Below are 14,028 nucleotides of genomic sequence, written 5' to 3' on the forward strand. Positions count from 1 at the left end.
TGTATTTTTAAATACTATCTCAAAAAACTAAATAATGAAAATTTGAACATACTTAGGAATATAGCTAACAAAAGATAAGCAAGAATGAAGCATAGAGGGATAAAAGGGCAAAAAATACAAAGGAGAAGCTAAAATACATAGAGGATATAGTGAAAAGGCCTAGGATATGAGTAATTGTAGTCCCAGAGAGGATGTGGGATGTGGCAGAATTAATAATTAAAGACACAATGGCTAAGAAATTTACCACACTGATGAAAAACATCAAGACACAGATCAAGAAGTCCTACAAACTACCAAGAGATTGAATAAAAGAAAACCACACCTATGCACATCACAGTTAAACCACTGAAACCAAATGACAAGTAGAAAAATCTTCAAAGCAGCCAGGGGTGGGGAGCAGGGAAGACATATTACCCTCAAATTACAATTAGACTGTAGGCTGACTTTGTATAAGAAATAATGCGATCCCGAAGAAAATGGAGAAATATACATGAAGTACTGAAAGAAAATAACTGCCAACCTAAAACTCTATTTTCATCCTTAAAGAATGCAAGTGAAATGAAGACATTTTCAGATGAACAAAAACTTAGAGGATTCATCATCAGCATACCTTTTCTTAAGAAAATACCAAGGGATATTTTTTAGGCAGAATGAAAATGTTCCCAGATGGAAGGTGGGAGAAGCAGGAAGAAAGGAAGAGCAATAGAAAGGAATGTTTATGAATAAATCTGAATGAATATTGGCTGTGTAAAACAATAATAAAAATGTCTTATAGAGCTATGTCAGGAGGCAGGTAAATGGAGTTAAAGTATTCTAGAGTCCTTGCATTGTCCAAGAGAAGGGGAAGAGTACTGATAAACATTGTATTCTAATAAGTCAAGAATGCATGTTGTAATCTCACAGGTAGCCATTAAAAAGAATAGTAAAAGGGCTTATAATTTTGAGGCTAATAGTAGGAAAAAATGGAATAACATACACTGGGTCAGTTAAGAAAATCAAGAATGAGGAAGATAAAGCAGGTGCAGTAAATAGAGAACACAGTGTAAGATGACAGTTTTAAACCAAATACATCAGAAATTATATTAAATGTAAATGTAAATTAGATGTAAATGATCAAATTTTTTTAAATTAATAAAATTTTATATGACTAGATTAAAAATATTATATAAGGTTCATAAAAGATACACCTAAATCATGAGGATGCAGAAAAGTTGAAATACAAAGACTAACCAAAAGAAAGCTAAGGTGTAATATCCATCTTTCATCTAGATTAATGTCAGATAAAATATTTTTAATTAAAAAAGCTTTTGCAATAAAGGTCATGATTAATAAAATAAAGCGTTTTACTCACCAGAAATATATAATAAAGCTAAATTTTATGCAGCTAAGAATACAGCCTCAAAGTAAATAAAGCAAAATTTGACAGAAATGTAAGAAGAAATAGACACATCCACATTCATGGTGGGAAATTTTCACACAACATTTTTAGTTATTGATAAATATATAGACAAAAATCAAGAAGGACATAAAGGATTTAACAACATAATTAGCAAACCACCTATAGACATACATAGTGTATTGTACTCAGCAATGGCAGAATGTACATTATTTCAAAAAATGCACAGCATATTTACAAAGTTTGACTATATGCTGAGATCTGAAGCAAATCTCAGCAATTTTCAAAAGATTCAAATTAAGCAGCGTATCTTCTAAGTCTACCATGGAATTAAGTTAGAAATCAATTATAAAGAGATTTTTATAAGATTGCCATATATTTGGAAATTAATCAATATACTTCTAAAAAACTCATGGGTCATGGAAGAAATCATAGTAGAGATTAGAAAATATTTTGAACAGAATAATTAAACTATTACATATTAGAATCTGTGGTATACAGCTAAAACTATGCTTAAAAGGAAATTTGTAGCTTTAAATGCAATGGGGATGTCTGAAAACCAATAAGCTAACCATTCTTCTCAAGAAGCTAGAAAAGAATATCAAATTAAAGTAAAAGGAAGGAAAGAATAAAAATAAGAACAGAAATTAATGAAATAGAAAGCAAATGTAAAATACAGAAAATCAATAAGCCCAAAATTGCTTCTTTGTAGAAACTAATACAACTGATAACTGCCTGCTGACACAGATTAAGAAAGTGACGTCAAAAATAATCAGTTTCAGGAGTGAAAAAGGAAACATCATTAAAATCATAACTTCCAGACATTAAATATATGAGAATATAATGAACAACCTTATGCAAATATATTTTAAAATTCAGGTAAAATTTACAAATTCCATGGAAAAGAGAATAAATTTGATATAACAAATAGAATAGTTCTGCAGATATTGAAAATGTTAAATTTGTTATTTAAAACCTCCCATAAGGAAAACTTTGGGCCTTGATGGCCTTAGTCGTGAATTCTACCGATCATTTAAGAAGGGAATACCGTCAATATCACATACACTCTTTTAGAGAATAGGACAAAAGAGAACACACCCAACATGATTTAAGAGACCAGCATAACCTTGATACCCAAAGCTGACAAGGACACTATGAGAAAGAAAAATTACAGGCCAGTCTCCTTCTTGAACAAAGTCAAATGAACTAATGGAATGTAGAAACATTACCTGTGACATACATAGCTGATAAAGGGATTGATTGTAGAATATATTGAGGTTGCTTACAAATCAATAAGAAAAAGACAACCATTATGGGCAATAGATTTAAATGGGTATTTATTTCACAAAAGAGAGTATTCAAATGACCAATAAAAATATGAGAAGATGCTTGCAACTTCAGTAATAATCAGGGAAATGCAAATTAAAATCATGAGATACCACTACGTATCTACCAGAATGGCTAGTCAAAACGACTGATATTACCAAGTTGTAGCGAGAATGTGGAACAAAGGAAGCTGTCAAACACTGCTAGGGAAAGTGTAAATTGGTGCAACCATTTCCTTTGGCATTATGTAATAAAATTGAGCGTACACTATCCTGTGCCTGAGCAGTTCTATTCCTGGGTAAATCCCCAACAGGCATGCTTGCATATGTGTGGCAAGAGTATCACATACAAGAATGTTCTCAGCAGCATTATTCCTAATAGTCCAAAACTGAAAGCATCCTAACTGTTCAATAGGAGAAAAGAAAACTTAATTCCTGCAGGAGAATCCTCTGTAACAGGGGCCAGGGAACTTGGGCTGGTAAAAGAACAAGTCTGAAAGTGGTTCATCCTCTGGTGTAGGCAAGTTTGGGTGGGGAGCAACTACATCAATATGGAAAGGATAGATTAATTTACATCAGCAACTGTCTGCTCTTAAAGCCTATCTTTAAGAAGTGCCATCTGGACTTCCCTGGTGGCACAGTGGTTAAGAATCCGCCTGCCAATGCAGGGGACACGGGTTAGAGCCCTGGTCCGGGAAGATCCCACATGCCACGGAGCAACCAATCCCGTGCGCCACATCTACTGAGCCCACGTGTCACAACTGCTGAAGTCTTCGTGCCTAGAGCCCGTGCTCTGCAACAAGTGAAGCCACCGCAATGAGAAGCCCACGCACCACAGTGAAGAGTAGCCCCCGCTCACCGCAACTAGAGAAATCCCGCACACGGCAACGAAGACCCAACACAGCCAAAAATAAATAAATAAATTAAGAAAGAAAAATGATAAAAGAAGTTCCATCTACTGAAAAATTCCCTGAAGGCGTGTTATCCTCTCCATTTGACCTACCTCAAATTCTAGTCTTCATCGTGCGGGACCACCAGAAATCTTTATTCTCATACGCAGTCAGTTTAGCTCCTGAAAGAATTTCCTTTTCCAAGTTGCACTTAGTGCCCTTCTCTCTTCAGGTCAGGCCTATGACCTGGACGTAGGAGAAGCAGACATTGTCCTGGTGCAGGAAAAACAGAGCTGGTGGGAGAAGAGTCCTTAAAGACACACAGGGCTAGGTTAGAATTCCTGCTCCACCTCTTACCAAATTGTAAGCATGAGCCAGTCCTCATGAGCCAATCCTCATGAGCCAATCCTCACTCAATCCTCACTCATAAAATGGGGAAAAGAATCCATACAACATACAGTTAAATGAGAATTAATGAGGTAATGTCTATAAAATGTCACGCACAGAAAGATGCTCAAATGGTAGCTATTAGTATTTTTTGTTGACAGAGTTCTACTAGCTTTCCTTTTAAAATATGTGGTTTGACCTTGACTCAGACCTTGTCCTCCATCCCCACTGGCTACATTAAGAAGCCCAAGAATGAGTTAAGTTGTTCAAACCAAGTGCTACTGGACCAGAGAAGATGGGCTTATCCCCACCTGAGCTGGTCAGGGAAGGCATTTGTGTGTCATCTGAATGCAGGCTGATTTCCATGGACAGCAGCCGGAGGGGGAAGGGATGAAAGAGGCAAAGGGAATGAGGTAAGCCTTGGGACTCTCTTCTGAAAGCTGCAATGTGAATGTTCATAGCCTTGCTAGCTGGAGGGGAATTTCTGCTTTTTTTCCCCATCCTCTTTCAAAGGACTTCTGTCTGTGCCAGCTAGTTTCTAGATGTCTGTGTTGTAGAATCAGGCAATGTGCACAGTAACACAAACTGGACTCTGGGAAAGACAAAAGAATAGGGGCAGACAGAAAATAACAGTGAAAGGAGACAGCAGGCTGGGTGTTGAGGAAAGTTTTATTTGGAGTTGAGAATTGGAGAAAGGAAGGAATTTGGGGGAAGCAACTGATGGTGATTTCAGAGAACATTGTAAGTGGCAGAGGTAATCAGATAACCACACATGGCAAATCCAAGATTTGGAACCAGTTGTGCATCTTTCACCACCATCCATTTTAGAACTAAATTTCATCATCCCCAAATGAAACCCTACTCTTTCTAGCCAGCAGCCCCAATCCCTCTATCCTCCCCAGCCCAAGGTAACCACTAATCTACTGTCTCTATAGATTTGCCCATTTTAGATATTTTATATAAGTGGAGTTATACAATATGTAGTCCTTTGTGACTGGCATATTTCATTGAGCATAGTACTTTCAAGGCTTATCCATATTGTGGCATCTATCAGCGCTACATATCTTTGTTGCCAAATAATATTACACTGTTTGTCTATATCACATTTTATTTATTCATTCATCAGTTGGTAGACATTTGTTTTCACCTTGGATTGTTGTCACTTCAGCTATTTTAAATACTGGTGTGAACATTCATGTACAAGTTAGTGTGGGCATATGTTTCCATTTCTCTTGGGTATGTAAATAGGAATGGGAATGCTAGGTCATATGGTAACTGTATGTTTAACCATTTTAGGAACTGTCAGACTTTTCCAAAGTGGCTGCATGATTTTATATTCCTACCAGCAATGTATGAGGCTTTCAATTTCTCCACATCCTCACTAACACTCATTATTATCTATTTATTTTTTTAAAATTATAGCCATCCTACTGGGAGGGAAGTGTTATTTCATTAAGGTTTTCTCTGACGGCTAATTGCCTGAATCTCTACTCAGTTAAGGTACTTTTTTGATATAAAATTACTGAATTTGGAGTACAATTTTTAAGTTGATATGTAGTGCCAAACTGCTTTTCATTAATTGTATCAATTTTACTCTGCCTGGAAGTATATAGGACACTTATTTCATAATATCTTCATCAAACTAAATATTATATTTAAAATCTTTGCCAATTTAGTAAGGTTGGAATGATTTATTTTAACCCTATTCCTAGTGATATTGGGTTTTTCCATATGCATAATAATTATATATATAAATTCAGTCAGCTCATATTCTTTGTACATTTTCCTCTAGAGTCTTAGTTTTTATTTTGAAAATTGTTCTTAAAATCGCTAAAATTCATCTTGAATAGGTTATGCTAGATAAGAAACGTTTGAGTAAATTATAAAATATTTTGAGAAATATTAATATTTTAGGGTCCTGGCAATAATTAACCAGAATAACCATTCTGAAGTTTTAAAAGGGATTTAGAAAATTTTAAAAGTCTATATTTGGTTATTTACATAATGCAAAAATTCGACAAATGGAAACTAAATGAGAGAGAATGCTTTGATTAAATGAGACATTAAAAACCAAATGGAAACCTCAATTAAATAGAGTCAGAAGACCAGAAGGGGGAGCTCTCACACCCTGCAACAATAGCAGAGCCCAATAGGAAGAAGGCTCTTCTTCCTTCCTGACAACTCAGCCAATGAAAAGCCATGGACCCTTTGTTTATTGTAGTCCTTCCAACTTCCTTTTCCCCTTTAGAAAAGAGTTCTCTCCATTTCCGCTGGAGACTTGAATGTCTCTACCATGGTTGCAGACTCCAGATTGCAATTCTTTGCTGATCCCAAATAAACCCATTTTTTTTTTGCTGGAGAAATAACTGGCAGTCTATTTGTTTTAGGTCAACAGACACATCAATGCTTCTCCTTGAATCCAATTGAAAATTTGATGATAGTGTATATTCAGTGAAATGAAGGAAGTTAGAAGAGGTAATTACTTGGAGGTTGATCCATTCATTTAGCTTCTTAGGGACTTTAATTGCATTCATGGAAATAGTTGAAACTTTCTTTTATATTTTCCAGTGTAGATCTCTCAGTGTGTACTTGTGTTTAAAAGAAACACATAATAAAATTGAGGTCTGAGTGCTCTATCATTTTTGACTAGCAAAATTCTTAAACAGAAGTTGCTGAAGTGTAAGGTGCACCCTTACTAACAGGATTTCCAGGAGGCAGTGTGAGGGGTGAGCTGGTGAATACTGAATCACCAGCTCCATCTCTCCCCGATTGTTTAATGCTTAAAGGTCAGAATTGCTCATAAGATAAATGGGTTACAAACATCTCCAGTTTTTCTTTAGGAAGATCTGTGAGCCCCAAAGGGCTCTCCAAAACTACAGAGTAGTTCTGAATTTACAGTCTTCTGAATTTAAGTTCTGATTTTCGAGACCAGATGTGTATCCCCTACTACTCAGAGTTGGTTTTTTTACATGGCTAGAGCCAGAGACACATACTAATGTGGGGCGGATGAGGAACCCTATGTTCTTTTCATTAAACTATGTCTTTAAATAGTTGGATATCAATCCAAGAAATATGAGGAAACTATTTATTATGTTTAAATGTACCAGATATGGAATGGGGAAGAAGCGTCCCAGAAGATATCCCAAGTTAGCATATCTAAACATCATTGGTTGGGGGATACACACTGTGTGAAGGGAGTAATTTATCCCTCTGTGACTTTTGCTCGGCCAGTGGCATTAAATAAGGAAATCTGCCATGTCCCTGTGTTCCTGGTGTCAGGGAGGTGACTTAATGCTGAGGAATGTGAAGTGTTCTCAACAGGAGTCCTGAGGAATGTGAAGTGTTCTCAACAGGAGTCCTGAGTCGGGGCCCTGTTATGGGTTCAGCTGTGTCCCCCAAAGATCTGTGGAAGTCCTCACCCCCCCGTACCTCAGAATATGGCTTTATTTGGAAATAGGTTCATTGCAGATACAATTGGCTAAATTAAGATGAGGTCATACTGGAATAGAATGGGTCCTTCGTCCAATATGACAGGTGTCTTTATAAGAGTAAAATTGAGACATGGGTACACACAGACTGTAGACCACCATGGGAAGACAGAGGTGAGGATTGGAGTGACGCATCTAGAAACCAAGGAACCCCAGAGATTCCTGGCCATTAGGAGAAGCTGGGCAAGATGCATGGAACAGAGTCTCGGCCACAGCCCTCAGAAGGAACCAGCCCTGGTGACACCTTGAATTTAGATTTCTACCTTACAGAACTGAGAGAATGAAGTTCAGTTGTTTCAAGTCACCCAGTTTATGGTAGTTTGTTACAGCAGCCCTAGCAAACTTATACAGGCTCCAAATTGCTAGTTCAACTGCTTAATAAGTTTGTATCAATTTCTTGTAGAATAGAAATAAGAATACCTGCCCATCGTGAAGACCCAATGGGCTTCTATAAGGGGAAGGTTTTATGTTTGGCTGCCTGAGCCTCTGGCCTTAGGCAACTTGCTAAGACTTCTACCCTCTTCTCTCAGCACTATCAATGCAGTTTGGAGACCAGTAGCTCTTAAACTTGAGTTTGCATCAGAATCACCTGGGGGGCTTGTTAAATCACAGATTGCATGGCTCCACCCCAGAGTTGTTCATCCAGCAGGTCAGCGGGGCTTGATAATTTGCTAATCTAACAAGGTCCTAGGTGATGCTAACGCTGCCGGTCTGGGGAGCACATTTCAAGTACTATGGGATTAGATGCTTGGGGAAGATGTATGGGGGAAAAGTAACAAAGTCAGCCTTAGAGGGAGTCCTGACAGGGTGGGGGCTTGGCATCATGTGCAGATAAACCTTAAATCCTATTATCCTGAAGGGGTTCTCAACAATCCTGTCCTTCCCCCACGCTGTAGCAAATGAGTCTTGTAGTATTTTATTGGTTACAGGTTCTTGTCCCATCTTCATTCTGAATTTGGATTTTTAATTTTTTTTCTTGTACATCTGGGTTTGGGCTTGAATGTCTACCTATTGGTCCATCTTGAGCTTCCCTGAGCGATGAGATTTGAGATCTGATGGAAAGTTAACTTCGGGATCTATGTCTCACCTGCCCCAGGAAGCCTTTTCACCATGACTCTGCCCTTCCTTGGGCTCATGACACGTTTTTCATATTACCTGTTAGGTGCTTAATCTTACATTCACCAGTGGATCAGTTTTCATATGGTGGTCACCCAGTGAGCTTCTTGTTCATTGGTGGGGCCTCATATCACGTTTAGCAAGGCTTAGGAAACTAGGCCATCCTTGTTCCTTAGAAACACTTTAAATTTCTTCTGTCTTACTAAATTTCCCAAAACTTCTCTACCCATTCACTCATGCATTCATTCATGAAATGCCCTATGGAGCACCTCCTTTATTCCTTATGGAAATGTGTAGAATAATGGGGGAAAGGAGGAGACAGATATAAAAAAATCACATGAATACATGCAAAATTACAGCTGTGCCAGGTACATCAAAGGACAACAGTACTTAATTCTAGTACTGGTGAGATTTGGCCCTGCTGGGGAGGTCAGGGAAGCCTTTGAATTGATATCTGAGGGACATGCTGGGAATTAGCCAGTTGTAAAGCCGAAAACAACTATTCCAGGCAGGGAGAAGGGTGCCTGCAAAGGCCTGGTCAGAGGAGGGAGTGCACAGGGACTGATCTTTGAGTGTGGAGAGGAAGGGCTCAAGCGACATGAGCCATGGTGGATGCCCAAAGCTGGAGAAGTGGGGGACAGCCCAGTTGGTGTAAGGCCCCTAATGCCATGTGTTCACAGTCTGAGCAGGTATGGGCCATTGGGCATCTCCCTTGACTCCATCGATTACTCTCCTGCCTCACTGTTCCTGGCTTCATTCCTCCACACGTCTTAGCACTATTCTGTCTCAGGAAAGAGGCAGTCCTCGACATTTACCAGCTGACCTCTCCCTTTGGCCTTTCTTCCCTTTCCTCCTGCATCCTCCAGTGACTGGGCTCAGGGAGCCTTTATTTCTCCACTGTGACTCTCATCTGCATTTAAACTGGCTCCTTTCCTTTATTAGTTAACTTGTCCAGATCACCCCAGCGTAAGGGAAAAAAAGGCTTCCCTCTCTGTTATATGTGTCATTGGTCTTATGCTTGCAGGCTGAAATGGGCTTTCCTTCCTCCCGTCCTACACCTTCAAAATTAAGGACATCTTGGGGCTTCCCTGGTGGCGCAGAGGTTGGGAGTCCGCCTGCCGACGCAGAGGATGCGGGTTCATGCCCCGGTCCGGGAAGATCCCACATGCCGCGGAGCGGCTGGGCCCGTGAGCCATGGCCGCTGAGCCTGCACGTCCGGAGCCTGTGCTCCACAACGGGAGAGGCCAAAACAGTGAGAGGCCCGCGTACCGCAAAAAAAAAAAAAAAAAATTAAGGACATCTTAAGAATTTCTGTCAAAAGTTCTCCCCATTCAATTAAACTCTATTCACAGGAAGCTAAAAACTTTTCACTACCTTTGTTCTAAGGAACTCCCTACTCAGCAAATTTCCTGAGACTGGACCTTGAGAGAAAACTGGTATTCTTGAGAGGGTGATGTATTCATGTTAACTTAAATGTTTGAAAGGCTGTTTTAAAATATTGCTTTATATTTGATTCTTTGTCACTGAAGAAAGCTTTATATGTGTGGGCCAGAGAAAATACAAGCTGTGCACATTAAATAAAATCATCAATAACTTTTTAAAGGACAAAAAATTAGTCCCCCCAAATCAAAGATAAATCACTTATGTATAAATTATCTATTAAAAACATAAAGTAGGGACTTCCCTGGTGGCGCAGTGGTTAAAAATCTGCCTGCCAATGTAGGGGACACAATTTCGAGCCCTGGTCCGGGAAGATCCCATATGCCGTGGAGCAACTAAGCCCGTGAGCCACAACTACTGAGCCTGCACTCTAGAGCCTGTGAGCCACAACTACTGAGCCCACGTGTCACAACTACTGAAGCCCGCTCTAGGCCCATGCTCCGCAACAAGAGAAGCCACGGCAGTGAGAAGCCCGTGCACCCCAACAGAGTAGCCCCCGCTCGCCGCAACTAGAGAAAGCCCACGAGCAGCAACGAAGACCCAACGCAACCAAAAATAAATAAATAAATTTATTTTAAAAATTTAAAAATAAAAACATAAAGTAGAATATATTATTTTTTTAGTATATAAAGCTGATGTTGATAGAAAGAATACTGGTAGGTTGTACTCTGGGTTCTTAGTATTGTGGACAGGTTTTTGCTGAACTAAAGTATCTCTTTTTTCTCACCTGGACTTTTCTGTAATCAAGAGAATGCAGCCTTGAGATGACAGGGTGGAATGCATACTGTACTAAGGAATAACTTTTCTCTGCATGGCTAACTGACTACTAAAATAGCAATAGAACTTGGCCTCTTTAACACCATACTTTATCAGGCTGACTAGGCAGAGCTTATGTTCAGGGTTAAAGACATGCCTTCAGAATCTCTAATGATAATATCCATCCAGGAATAGAATAAACAAGCCAATGGTAATAATGCCCTAACCATTTACACTTAATTAAGGTTCCTCTCATTCCAGGAGTGGGCACTGCTGTCTCTGAGTCCAGTTGCTTAGCATTTAGTTACCAGCATTCAGCTGCCAATTCCAGGGGCTTGAGAGATTCAGACCCTGGCAGCCTGACACATACTAATCAAATAAACAAAAGATCTGATTTGTAAATCAGAATGTCAATGTCTTAGAGGGAGAATTGCCACTTGCTAAAGGACTATATTCCTTGTTACTCAATCTGTCCACCCTTGTCTGAGAAGGAAGCTAATGCAGTGCTTAGCAGGGGACCATAGTTGTGTAAATTGCTGTATTTGCGTTGCTAGATCCGAACTAGAAAAGGAACTGATATTGCAGGGGTTGGATGGGAGAGGGGATATATCATTTGGAATTTGTTGATTGCAAATAACAGAAAGCAATATTGGTTGACTGAATAAAGGGGAATTTATGGGAGGGTCATTGAGGATTCTCAAAATTACAGGAACCTGGAGATTCAGGTTTGGATACAGCAAGGGAGCAGCAATTAAGACCACTGAACAGTCTGTCTGCTCAGCTGGAGAGAAGCAAGCTAGTTCCCGTCTTTCTGGACCTCTGCTGGATTTAGCTTTAAAAATTTCATCAAGCTTTTAAAATTGCAATTAGACCATATCTAGTGTTTATATTATCTACTAAGAGTTGTAAAAGTAAAGACCCTTCACTCAAAGAGTTAAGAATCCAATACTACATATCAATACGTAAAACACATTAGACCAAGTTCATGGCAGAGGTGCCAAATCAGGGCTTTGTGGTTTGACAAATGAAGCAAGAATATGGGCTTAGAAGGATGGGGAAAGACTTCACAAGAAAGACACTGGAGATGGGCACTGGAGATGGCATGATTTTGCTAGGGAAGTTGGGAGCATTTCAATCTGAGATGTAAGTAACAAATACAGACCCAGATGTAAGAGCCTAATGTGAATCACATACTTGGTTAAGTTCCCTCCTCCTCCTCCTGTGATTGGGTTTACAGGGTTTACTAAATGAAGAGAAAGGTTTTGCAGGGAGAGGTCCCTGTGCTTTGGAGGGAGGAGGGCTGTGTGGGAGAGAAGGAAAGGTTGGAGGGGAGAGCAAGACCCACACATTTCACCTCCAGCAGATCAAAGTGTGCTTCTCTCAGTGTATCTGATGGAGGGTGGGTGGTAGGTGACAAACCTGGAAGCAAGGAAATGAAGGTGGTCTTTCCTTGATTTCCCCTCTCTAGGAAAGGGCTCATTAGCCCTGTTGATACTGGGTGGGCGTCCAATGCTAGTGGCAGCATCCACAGGTACAAATGCTTATGTTAAGTGCCATCTACCCCAGAACAACCATCTGGGTCCTGCACAGTCCGTGCTTTAATACAAGGCTATCGGGTGAAGGCTGTTGAACATCAGACCCAATGTGGTAAGAATACAGCATCAGTGACAGTGATAAACAGTTCACTCATTCATTCATTCATTCCAGTCTATACTTATTAACACTGTCTGGAGTCTCTGCCCAAACTTGAGGCTAGAGGCTGAAGTAGAAAAAGTAATGATAAGTCACTTCCTTTTCCTACTTCTGTGTTCTCTTCTGTCAAACAAGAAACTGGAGTTTAAGGCCTTTGCTTTGCTGTGTCTCCTGTGCTTCATGAGCTCACACATAAAGGCGGGAGCAGTTTGCCCTGGCGTGGGCCAGAGGAAAGGCGTCAGGGGCTGAAGGGCAAAGGATAAGAGGTGCTGCTTGTCTTCTGCCTCCTTGGAATGAGGTACCCTCTGAAAGGTGCTAGGGATGTACCAGCTCTGTGCAAACTAGAGGTCTGGTATTTGCCAGAAGCTTTGGCATAATGCAAGGAGAAATAGTGCATGAATGATGTGATGGAATTATTGCTGACCATGAATTTCCTGCCCAATTAGTGAGATGAGGTTGTGCGGGGTTTCGTTTAATTGGAACTTTCCTGAGCAGATCTACGTTTATTTACCATTTTACATGATCTCAGGAGATGAGAGGGCAGCATGTTGAATTACAATAACCTTTCATTAAACAAAGTTCTTCCTCATGGACCTTTGATTCCCCTTTCCTGCATTGTGTTTCTCCATAGAACCTCTGTCACAGCTTCTTTGCAATCAAAGAGGGTACTTGGGTTTGAATTATTTTGTGTCTGGTGCATTTGTCCCTCTATATTCAAGTCACAATAAATGTCTATAAGAAGAATTTTCTGAATTGCTAGACTGGAAACTCCTTGGGGTTCAATGTCTAGTTTATGTGCATCTTGGTATTTCACCTTACCATGCATCCCCCAAGCCTCCTACCAATGCCTGCTAGTAGGAACTCAACAAATCTCTTTCAAAACATCTTAATTTATGGGTATAAATTGTGGCTTCCATAGAAATACTGGGTTTACATGAAATCCAGAGGATATCTGGGAGAGTTAACCATGGTTTCAAAAAGATTTAAAGTCCTTTCTCCCAAGGTAGTTAGTTCCTTTGAAGAATGAGCATTCTAAGTTGGTGGATGAAGAATGAGGGAAAGAGAGAGACTTGTTTTTGTTACATTTAGGGTTCAGTTAAGTATTCAAAGTTCTGAGGAGACTTTTCAGGGCCCCCTTTCACATCATTCACATTTAGAGGCCAGAGCTCATGCATCCCCATGCCTTCCACTTTGTAGATTAATTGCTCTATCTTAGCAGCTTCAACCAAGGCTCATCCTTCTCTGAACATGTTCCATCGCTTAGATCAGGAACCAGGTAGGAAAAAGTAACTATATAATACGTGTATTATACAAATAATAGGAAAACATTATAAAAATTGGGAGACTAGAGAAAAAACTTCATTCCTAATATCTTTACTCCAGTCCAGGGGTTTTCAAAGTCTGGTCCCAAGACCAGAACATTAGTATCACCTGGGAACTTGCTAGAAATGCACATTCTCGGGCCCCACCCAGTCCTAGTGAATCAGAAACTGGCATGTGGTCCAGCAATTTGTGCTTTAACAAGTCCTTCGGGGGAT

The sequence above is a fragment of the Aethalodelphis obliquidens genome, unplaced genomic scaffold (assembly GCF_003676395.1).
Source record: "Aethalodelphis obliquidens isolate GAN/ISIS:26980383/991018 unplaced genomic scaffold, ASM367639v1 scaffold7, whole genome shotgun sequence".
In the NCBI taxonomy this organism is placed as follows: Eukaryota; Metazoa; Chordata; class Mammalia; order Artiodactyla; family Delphinidae; genus Aethalodelphis; species Aethalodelphis obliquidens.